Raw genomic sequence first — 11,118 nt, forward strand, 5'->3', positions numbered from 1 at the left:
TCTTTGCGACGATTAGGATTCAGTTCAATAGATGATTCATCGGAAAAATCAACCTTCTGCCACTTTTCCACAGTCCATCCTTCCTGCAAGCTGTGGGCCTTGGCAAATGCAACACAATTTTTTTGTTGTCTTCTGTTTAATGTTGGTTTCTGAGCACTAATTCACCACTGCATGACAGAAGTCGACAAACTGTTCTTGTAGATACAGGGGTTTCTGGTGACCAGTTTTTATGTAGCTCTGCTGCAGTTAAAATAGGACTGTCTAACTAACAAATGATCCTCTCAAACAGTTGTCTTATGGGCCTGACCTGGGCCTATCATGAACTTCACCAATTTCTTCAAATCTTTTTTATCCTCTCCACTTGATGTTTAGATACATTAAAGATGTCTGCCACCTCAGCAGGAGATTTGGTCTTCAGGCTTTTGATGATCAGCACTTTGGTCTGTGGTTGAATCTTTGGCATGCTGTCAGGTCAGGATGCATTTTAAGTGAAGGTTGGGTGTGCTGGGGTTCTTCATCTACATTCCTGGGAATGTGTTAATTACAGTATTTATCATAGGTCATGCTCTAATCTGTGATTGGTTAAATTCTTTAAAGATGTGACAAGACCTTTGTCTAAGCAAAGTCTGATCTGTCTGTCCTAATAAAATAATTAAAAATCATGGCATGATAAGATTTTATTTTGGTAAAATATGCATAATCTAAAGGCCTTTGCCTTTCATATAAGCCACTTCTAATTCCAAATGATCTACTAAAAACTAAGTTATTATTTGTTGTTCTTACAACTTGTACCGTATAGGCGACAAGACTTTTGAATATGTATATATACATACAGGGGTTGGACAATGAAACTAAAACACTGGCCAATTTAATGTTGGAGGTTTCATAGCTAAATTTCCATTGATTCCACCACATTCCACCAGCAAGAGCAGAGTGTAAAGGTTTAATTAGCAGACTAATAGCACAGTTTTGCTTGAAATATTGCAATGCACACAACATTATGGGTGACATATAAGAGTTCAAACGAGGACAAATTATTGTTGCGTGACTCGATGCCGCATCTGTGACCTAAACAGCAAGGCTTTGTAATGTATCAAGCCACTGTATCCATGGTAATGTCAGCATACCACCAAGTAGGACGAACCACATCCAACTGGAGTACCTGTGGACGCAAGAGGAAGCTGTCTGAAAAGGAGGTCTGGGTGCTAACCCTAGTTGTATCCAGTTGGGCTGTGGACAATGTGAAACATGTATTGTTCTCTGATGAGTCCACCTTTACAACCCAGACTGTTGCATTCCCAGAGTGAAGCATGAGGGTAGATCAGTGATGGTTTGGGCTGCAATATCATTGCATTCCCTAGGACCAATACTTGTGCTAGATGGGTGCGTCACTGCCAATGACTACCAAACCATTCTGGAGGACCATGTGCACACAGTGGTTCAAACATTGTATCCTGAAGGCGGTGCCATGTATCAGGATGATAATACACCAATACACACAGCAGGACTGGTGACTGAGTGGTTTGATGAACATGAAAGTAAAGTTGTACATCTCCCATGGCCTGAACAGTCACCAGATCTAAATATTATTGAGCCACTATGGGTTGTTTTTGGAGAAGCGATTCAGGAAACGTTTTTCTCCACCAGCATCATGTAGTGACCTGGCCACTATTCTGCAATCCATCTGGCCACTGTGCAGGACTTGTATCTGTCATTCTCAAGACGAATTGATGCTGTACTGGCCGCAAAAGGAGGCCCTACACCCTACTAATGAATTATTGTACTGAGGCTTTATTAGCAATAGCCAATCCCCACAGGTGCTGAAACTACAGTAGGCCTAGAATATGCTGTTTACAGAAAAACAGGTCTAACAAAATGCATAATATTTGCACTGTAGCACTGCTGTAATAACATCCATAAAAGGTTGACAAAATCATTTTTACATTCCATATTTGACTAATGTTCATATATATTTAAACTTCCAATGTATAATATATATATATATATATATATATATATATATATATATATATATATATATATATATATATATTATGTTAGGGTAAAATTGGTTGACAATAGCTTATGCAATGAATGAGTTTAAAAAAAAATCCTTTTATCACTGCTCTTATTTCTGTGTGGCTTCTTCTCAAAATCTAACAGGTCACACTTCTCAACAACTGAATTGTCCAGATCGCACAGTGATTTTATTTAATACAATTCCTTATCCCACTTGAAATCAATTCCCAGGCTCTGCTCACACCGATTCATTTTTTGATGTGAGTGTGACTTGCATCAGGTGCAGCAAATTGATGTATAGTTTTACTCAGATTTTCAGCAAATGGTATGAAAATGTTCAGCTGTGGTGTACTAAAGAATTCTTTCAATAGTTTTTTTTTTTTAAGTTTGCTTGGGCCAAACAAAACGATTTAGGCAGAGGGACGTGAGTTTAACATGTGCTGTACAGCATCTTTCTATTAGCTGCATTTCATGGTCTTTAAAGAAGATAAAATCTTTTCATAATCCATATCTCTAACCATGGCACATTCCATGGACATGCGCTTCAGGAGGCTCTGTTTCTCCTGTCCAAGAATAGCAGATGGCAAGCAAAGTTTTTAAATAAAGGCGGTTTAGAAAAGTGTTCTCTCTTGATCTATTGGAATAGAAACAGGTGAGGTAAGGTGAGGCTGTATGCCCATTTGGAAAATATTCACAGTAGAAATCTTACAGAGCAATATCAGTATTTAGAAACTATTAGGTACTTTGTTGGTATTCCTATATTGTATTGCTATAATTTGGTTACCCTTAGTTGTCAATCATGCAACTGGCACGAGAGACAGTTAACCAGGGCTCAGCCCCTAGTGCCCCGTCCCTTCCACAGACTATTACAAGCCAGGTCAAGTATTAGGGCACTTGTAACAAGATACGCTCAATCTGGGAACACTTACAGCAGCTTAATGTAGGTCTGGGTGTGAAATATGTTAAATAAGTAAAAACACAGTTTGGGATCAGAAGATAAATATGAGACAATGGGTCCGAATTCTTGCTTTCATTTGCTGATATTTGATTTAATGGTACTTTTTGTTTAAATTCACCCATTTTTAACTGTTCAGAAGAAAGAAAAAAAAAAAGAATAGTGAACCATGGGACTGATCTGTGCTTCTTGTTGCCCCTGTGTGAAATCTGTTAGACTGATTTTAGACAGGTGCAACTGTTAGAATGTATATGGTAGCTCTAAATTTCTACCCTTGGTTTGAGCCCTGAGTTTTTTCTTGTAAAATTTGCATTTGTTAATTTAAAAACAAAAGAAGCATAAACCAACATGAAGACCACAGGGCTGTCTATGGGAGCAAAGCAAGCCATTTGGAAGCTGAGAAAAGAAAAAAAAAAATGAAAAAAGAAAGTTTTATACAGACATTGAGCATACAGTAGAAATACAACAATTTGGAATGTCTCAAAGAAGAAAGAAAACACTGGGACTGTACTAAACACCAGGCATGTAACAGATAAAAACAGAATTACTTGGTAACAAAAAAAATGTAAAAACTGCAAAAGAAATTCTATATAATCAGTGATATTGTCAACAACCTCCAAGGGCAGGTATGAAGGTCCCAAAAATCAAGTATTTCAGGAAGTAGGAATGTTCAGGCCAAACCACAAATACAAGCCTCAACAGTTCTTGGACCCAAAACTAAAAAAGACATCAGAATAAAATGCCAAACTACCTACACTACCAAGTCTTCCAGAAGCTTGTTGATGACAAACAAAAGCATCTGCTGAAGCTCAAACCTGCCAAGATACAGTAGGTAGGTAGGAATGCAAGCAGCATTCAACCAAATAGTATGTGTGCTGTAAATATTTTTTGCTGTATTTTAATGCTGTATGTATCTTTTTGACCCTGCATTTTGATTTAAGAAAATGCTAAATAAATTTTAACTTGTGCAGTAAATTGTTGGGGTCTTCGTCTTATTAAAGGTTGTTGTACATTTGATCTTAGCCAAAGAGAAAACCAGTTAAAAAAAAAAAAGTTTCCCCGATATTGTAATGATTTTCTTTTTCTTGATGCGTCTGTGTAAACTTCTGATATGCTAATACCTCATGGGGTACGTTTTCTCTTTTTCCATTTAAAAAAAAATAATGGGGGACCATTACTCGGGTACTACAGCAAATACCTCCTGTTTCATTTTAGCCAGTTAGTAAGGACCAATAGTAAGTTCTTTTTTGACCTTAACAAGTTTTCAGCATCATACCCTTTGTTTGGTTTATTTAAAAAAAAACAATTTAGGTTTAAAAACAAACAAAATGTTATTTTAAAATTAGTTTGATTTCTGTTTTATGAACGGAATAAAATGTTGCAATTTTTGAAATTTTATTTTGTTTTATTTTTTAAAGAAAAAACTGTAAATAGATTCTATGGTATTCTGCATGGGATGAATATCATACCTGAAATGTATTACTATTATACATCTCTAGTCTGTTTGTGCTTGTGTGTGTGTGTGTGTGTGTGTGTGTGTGAGAAGGTGTGCCCTTCATTTTGAACTTGGCTTATTATGGACATTTGAAATTCTGCCGCAGTGCGAGGTTTGAGCAGGAGGGATTTACGCGTCTGAGATACGCTGCTCTCCGGAGCGAATTAATGAGAAACGAAGGGCTTTTGTTGTTGCGAAATTCTCTTTTCTTCTGCAGAAGCTCCTCTAACTGCTTCCTCCTGACTGAGAAAAAAAATTAAAATAAATAAAAAAAGGAATGACATCTAATACCTAAGGGCACTTTCTTATCTCCAACCTTTCAAAAACAGACATGCCTATCATTCAGCCAGGCTTTAGAGCGCAGGAAAACTCACAGAATAGGCAATAGCATGCAATGTTTCCCCATTGTAACCATCCTACCATTTTTATCAGTTTTTTTCCCCCTTTTTTTCTCTGCTTAAAGGAAAGGAACTGCCTGGGTCTTCTGCTGAGAAAAGCAGTGCTAACAATTGGTTTCCAAACAATTTTACAATGTCATCTGCTAGAACATAGAAGTTTGTAACATCTACATACTCAGCTTACCATAACCCTAGTCTCTCTAGATGTAAGAAGTGCCCTTTATCGTAAATGTAGTCTCCAAGATTGTTTCCTCAAGAACTTGATTGTATTTTTATCTGCTCTATCTATTCAAACCTTCATGATGAACGATGGTTGGCTGTAATGACCTATGGTTTCACATCATTGATCAATGCTGTAAGGGGAAGGTATCTTGCAGACCCCAATTTTCTTGCAACCTCCATGTGCACACACACACACACACTCACACACACACACTGCAGCCAATTTGGTAATGCCAATCAGGCTACAACGCATGTCTTTGGGGAAAACCAGAGCACCTGGACAGCATGCCCACTCCCTGCACAGAGACTGGAGGTAAGATTTGAACTCCCAAACCTAAGCACTAAGCCAAAATATCAACTTTCTTATCTGCTGGAATTTTATATTATTATAGTTTTTATACAAAATTAAGTTTGCCTGGAGCCTATCCGAAGGAACTTAGGGATAAGGCAGGGTACACCCTGAGTGGGGTGCCAACCCATTGCATGGAACAAACACACACATACTCACGCAAATCAAATACTATAGGAAATGAGAAACGACAGTTAGTAGATTCTTACGTTTTCATATTTAAAAAACCCATATATATATACATATATATAAAACAAACATGCCTGATTTGTTTGTCTGTTTTTTTGTATTGAAGAGGTTTTTGGTGTAAATAAATGTTCACTTGCTGCCCATATTCCAACAGGATAAAAGAATCTTTGCCGGTAATCTTCCTCAGATTAATAGCTCCTTCTTATTTTTATTATCTACTGAGACTCTGATGTCTCGCCGCTGCGAGGGAAAACAGACAGAATATTAATAATAAAAAATACCCGACAGGTAGTCTGTTTGAACACTGATCTCAGAACAGCTCTTGATTTATAACACTGTTACGGCTGCTGTTTTATCTTTTAATCATCATTCTTTAATATTGATATTTAATAATATTGATAATTATTCATGGTTATGTAAAGTAATCATTCTGTAGTCGATTCAAATCAAAACTAGATTAGATAAATACAGTGCTTTTTGTCCTTCATGTCAAATTCAGACAGTGAAAAGGAAGAAAATCCAGTTTTCGCATTTTCCAGATGCCTAAGCTCCTAGGTTCTTTCCCAGGTATACAAGTTTAGTTTTTTTCTTTTAGAATTTTTTTACTAACCTCCGAGGGAACCCTTAAAGGTTCTATGGTAAACCCTACAACAGGGATTTCCCCATCAGACTACCAGTCAAACTATATCATTGTTTTTCGGAAGAATACTCAGTGATATTTTTGTAAACTAGTAGGGGTGTTCTACTGGGGACTTGTGATGAAATTTCTTATGAACAAAAATAATTTACATGTACAGAAGATTTCAAGCACAGTACGGCGGTGAGACTACTTTATTAGTCCCGATAAAATATTTGAATTTTGCAAATGTTTTAAAAAAGGCTTTACGTCTATAAATACCCTGGCTGAGGTGGCTCATAGCCCGCTGCAATCATTCCTGTGAACATTCAGCGAATGAAACATCAGCTCCATGAAAATCAATGGATAACCCAACCACACTTGCACATCACAGGAACTCAACTGGGAGTTATTGTCATATCCCCTGTACAGTCCTAACCTCACTCCAAGCTTACACATACTGTGGGGCAAAAAAGTATTTAGTCAGCCACCAATTGTGCAAGTTCTCCCACTTAAAAAGATGAGAGAGGCCTGTAATTTTCATCATAGGTATACCTCAACTATGGGAGACAAAATAAGAAAGAAAGAAAAAATTCAGAAAATTACATTGTAGGATTTTTAAAGACTTTCTTTGCAGATTATGGTGTAAAATAAGTATTTGGTAAATAACAAAGTTTCATCTCAATACTTTGTTATATACCCTTTGTTGGCAATGACAGAGGACAAACGTTTTCTGTAAGTTTTCACACACTGTTGCTGGTATTTTGGCCCATTCCTCCATGCAGATCTCCTCTAGAGCAGTGATGTTTTGGGGCTGTCGCTGGGCAACACAGACTTTCAACTTCCTTCCAAAGATTTTTTATGGAGTTGAGAACTGGAGACTGGCTAGGCCACTCCAGGACCTTGAAATGCTTCTTACGAAGCCACTCCTTCATTGCCTTCATTGTGTTCGGAATCATTGTCATGCTGAAAGACCCAGCCACGTTTTTTATCTTCAATGCCCTTGCTGATGGAAGGAGGTTTTTACTCAAAATCTCCTGATACATGGCCCCAGTCATTCTTTCCTTCACATGGATCAGTCGTCTTGGTCCCTTTGCAGAAAAACAGCCCCAAAGCATGATGTTTCCACCCCCATGCTTCACAGTAGATATGATGTTCTTTGCACACAACTCAGCATTCTTTCTCCTCCAAACACGAAGTTCTATTTTGTTTTCATCTGACCATATAACATTCTCCCAATTCTCTTTTGGATCATCCAAATGCTCTCTAGCAAACTTCAGACAGGGCTGGACATGTACTGGCCTAAGCAGGGGTCACGTCTGGCACTGCAGGATTTGAGTCCCTGGCGGCGCAGTGTGTTACTGATGGTAGCCTTTGTTACTTTGGTCCCAGCTCTCTGCAGGTCACTCACTAGGTCCCCCGTGTGGTTCTGGGAGTTTTACTCACAGTTCTTGTGATCATTTTGACCCCACGGTGTGAGATCTTGCATGGAGCCACAGATTGAGGGAGATTATCAGTGGTCTTGTATGTCTTACATTTTCTAATAATTGCTCCCACAATTGATTTCTTCACACCAAGCTGCTTACCTATTGCAGATTGAGTCTTCCCAGCCTGGTGCAGGTCTACAATTTAGTTTCTGGTGTCCTTTGACAGCTCTTTGGTCTTGGCCATTGTGGAGTTTGGAGTGTGACTGTTTGAGGTTGTGGATACGTGTCTTTTATACTGATAACGAGTTCAAACAGATGCCATTAATACAGGTAAAGAGTAGAGTTGGGTATCAAAAAAACAGTGCCAATACGGCACCGGACCGAAACAGAACGCGAATTTCGATACCTCATTTCGGTGCCACTTAAATGCCTGAACTGTCGATTGAATGAAACAGTTGTAATAAGCATCAGATTCATCAACACACATGATCACTAGTAAAAATTTACATGCAGCAAATGTTTTACAGCAGTAAAGGGGGAAACACGTCAAATCTAATGAAACATTTGAGAGCACACGGAATTAACTTAAAAGCAGAGGGATGCACCCTGATTGACAGCTTGCGGACAACAGCTGGCTCTATCGGTGTGGATGAGCCGAGCCCCGGTCATACCAACCGTAGCAAAAAGGAGTCCGCCGATTATGATGACGACAGCAACCTTTCCGCAGGTTAACCATGGGCTAATGTAAATTGCCCCTAGTAACGAGTGGAGGACAGGGGAGCCTCTTAAAGAAGAAGTTACAGGTCTGTGAGAGCCAAAAATATTGCTTGTTTGTACAGTGGGTAAACAAATACTTATTTTCCACCATAATTTGCAAATAAATTCTTTAAAAACCTTATAGTTCAGGTATACCTATGATGAAAATTACAGGCCTCTCTCATCTTTTTAAGTGGGAGAATTTGCAATTGGTGGCTGTCTAAATACTTTTATGCCCCACTGTATTGGACTATTAAAGGGGTTCCTGGGAGGCCAGCATTTCCGGTATTAAGTCGGCAGACTGGTCATGGCTCTGGCATACTGAGAAAACTTTCCACCTTGATACTTTCACAGCTCTAGTGAAATGCTGGGATAAGTGCATCAGAGTAGGGGATTACTAGGTAATGCTCATTTTGTTCTCAAAACAAGATCAGTTCTTCACAGCATGGATTCCACAAGATGTTCAAAACATGAACAAGATTTTGTTTCATGTTGAATTGATTTCAGTATGCAATTCAAGCTGATTTTCCAGGTGCACTTTTATTTTGCCATTCTAACACATCCCAAAGGTGGTCTATTGGATTCATATCTGGTGACTGGGAAGGCCACCAAAGGACACTAGACTCGTTGTCTTGTTCATGTAACAAATTTGAGAAGATATTTGTTTTGTGACATTAAACATTATCATGCTGAAAGTAGCCATTAGAACAGAGCTGTGGTCATGAAGGGATACACAATCCTTATTGTAAATACACTTAATGAGCAATAACTGATAATAATGAGGCAAGTGTGTGTCTAGAAATCATTTCCACACTATTACACCATCTCCACCAGCCTCGACTGTTGACATAAGGCAGGTTAGGTCAATGGTTTCACGCTGTTGGTGCCAAATCCTGACTACCTATATTTACCTCAGGAGAAATCAACAGTCTTCTGAACAGACTACATTTTTCAAGTCTTCTACTGTCCAGTTTTGGTGTGACCACTGTGACTTCAGCTTTCTGACGGAAGTGGAATCTGTTGTGGTAGCACATCTACTTTAAGGTTTGATGTGCTGTGCATTCTGATGTGTTTTTCTGCTTACCACGGTTGTACAGAATGGTTATCTGAGTTACTGTCAGTTTAAACCAGTGTGGCCATTCTTCACTGATATCTCTCATCAACAAGTTATTCCAAACCACAGAACAGCCTCTGACTGGATGTTTTTTCTTTATTGCACCGTATGAGATGAGATTAGCAGGTACAGAAAAACTCAAAGCAGCCCATTTGGTGCCATGATCAAAATCACTGCGATTACTCCCTTTCTGGTGATCACCACCTGAAGCTCCTGGCTTGTATCTGCATGATTTTATGCATTCCACCTTTGGCACGTGATTGCCTGATTAGATATCGCAAGAGTGATTAGCTGTACAGATGTTTCGAATAAAGTGTTCAGTGAGTATAAGCTCATCTAGCATTTTATTAGGAACACCTGTACACCTACACATCCAAGCAGTTATCTAATCAGCCAGTCGTGTGCCAACAGCGCTGAGCATGGAGCTAGCAGCTTCGGCTAGTCTTTACAACTTTTTTACATTTTCAAATTCAACATTCTTAAACATGCAAACATAGTGTCACTCGTAATCAATACCCACACACAGAGGGTAACAGACAGACAGACAGACAGAGAGAGAGAGAGACAGAGAGAGAGAGAGAGAGAGAGTTGATTCTCCAGAGCAAAAAGCTGCAGTTAAATCAATTGAGGTCACTGTTTTCATATTAATGTCATCTTTCTATCTCTCTCTCTCTCTCTCTTTTATTAAGACTCATACACGGTGTCATTCATTATATTAATAATAAACTGATTGTATTTCACTTATAAAGACACGAGAGACAAAGACGACGGCTCTGGATGGTGCGTCGTGCACGCGCGTTGCGTGCGTGCGTGCGTGTGCGTGCACGCGCGCTTTGTGTCTGTTTTGACGGCCGTTGTGTCACTCTGCGCGTTTGGCTCAAACCATTCCTCTGGGAGAGGGGGGGCTGGGGGGAGGGGGGTCAAACCCACTGAGGGGAAAACACCCCCCCCTAGTGGACAACATATACACACGCGTACACACGCACACAGGGGGGATGCTTTTTGTATTATTTGTATTTTAATTTTTATTATTACTATTCATTTGTGAAATGTGTTTTTTTATGAAGAGAATAATGTTAATTTAATTATTCTATTCAGTACAGAGATTTCATTCATTAAAGGGCATTAGTGGCCCAGTGTTAGGTTTCTCACCATACGAAAGGCCCAGGGTCAATGCCCAAATCCCAGCCACTGGATGCAGTGCCGGTCCCATGCCCGGATAAAATAGGAGGGTTGTGCCAGGAAGGGCATCCGGCACAAAACCAGTGCCAAGTTGTGTGCGGATAGGATGGTCCGCTGAGGCGACCCCTTGACAGGAGCAGCCGAAAGACAAAGATTTCATCTATTTATCTTCTATATAAAAAAATTTATATATATTTTTAAAATAATATTCCTGTACGCTTATCCTGTGCAGGGTGGCTTGGGTCTGTAGTCTATCCCAGGAGACTGGGAAAGGCTCCAGGCCCAAGTGACCAGGTTTAATGCCAATCTATTGCAGGGCACACACACACACTACAGGCAATTTGGGAACACCAATTAGCCTCATCTGCCTGTCTTTGGACTGCATGGGAAAACCCA

The sequence above is a fragment of the Clarias gariepinus genome, chromosome 19, assembly GCF_024256425.1.
Source record: "Clarias gariepinus isolate MV-2021 ecotype Netherlands chromosome 19, CGAR_prim_01v2, whole genome shotgun sequence".
Classification (NCBI taxonomy): domain Eukaryota; kingdom Metazoa; phylum Chordata; class Actinopteri; order Siluriformes; family Clariidae; genus Clarias; species Clarias gariepinus.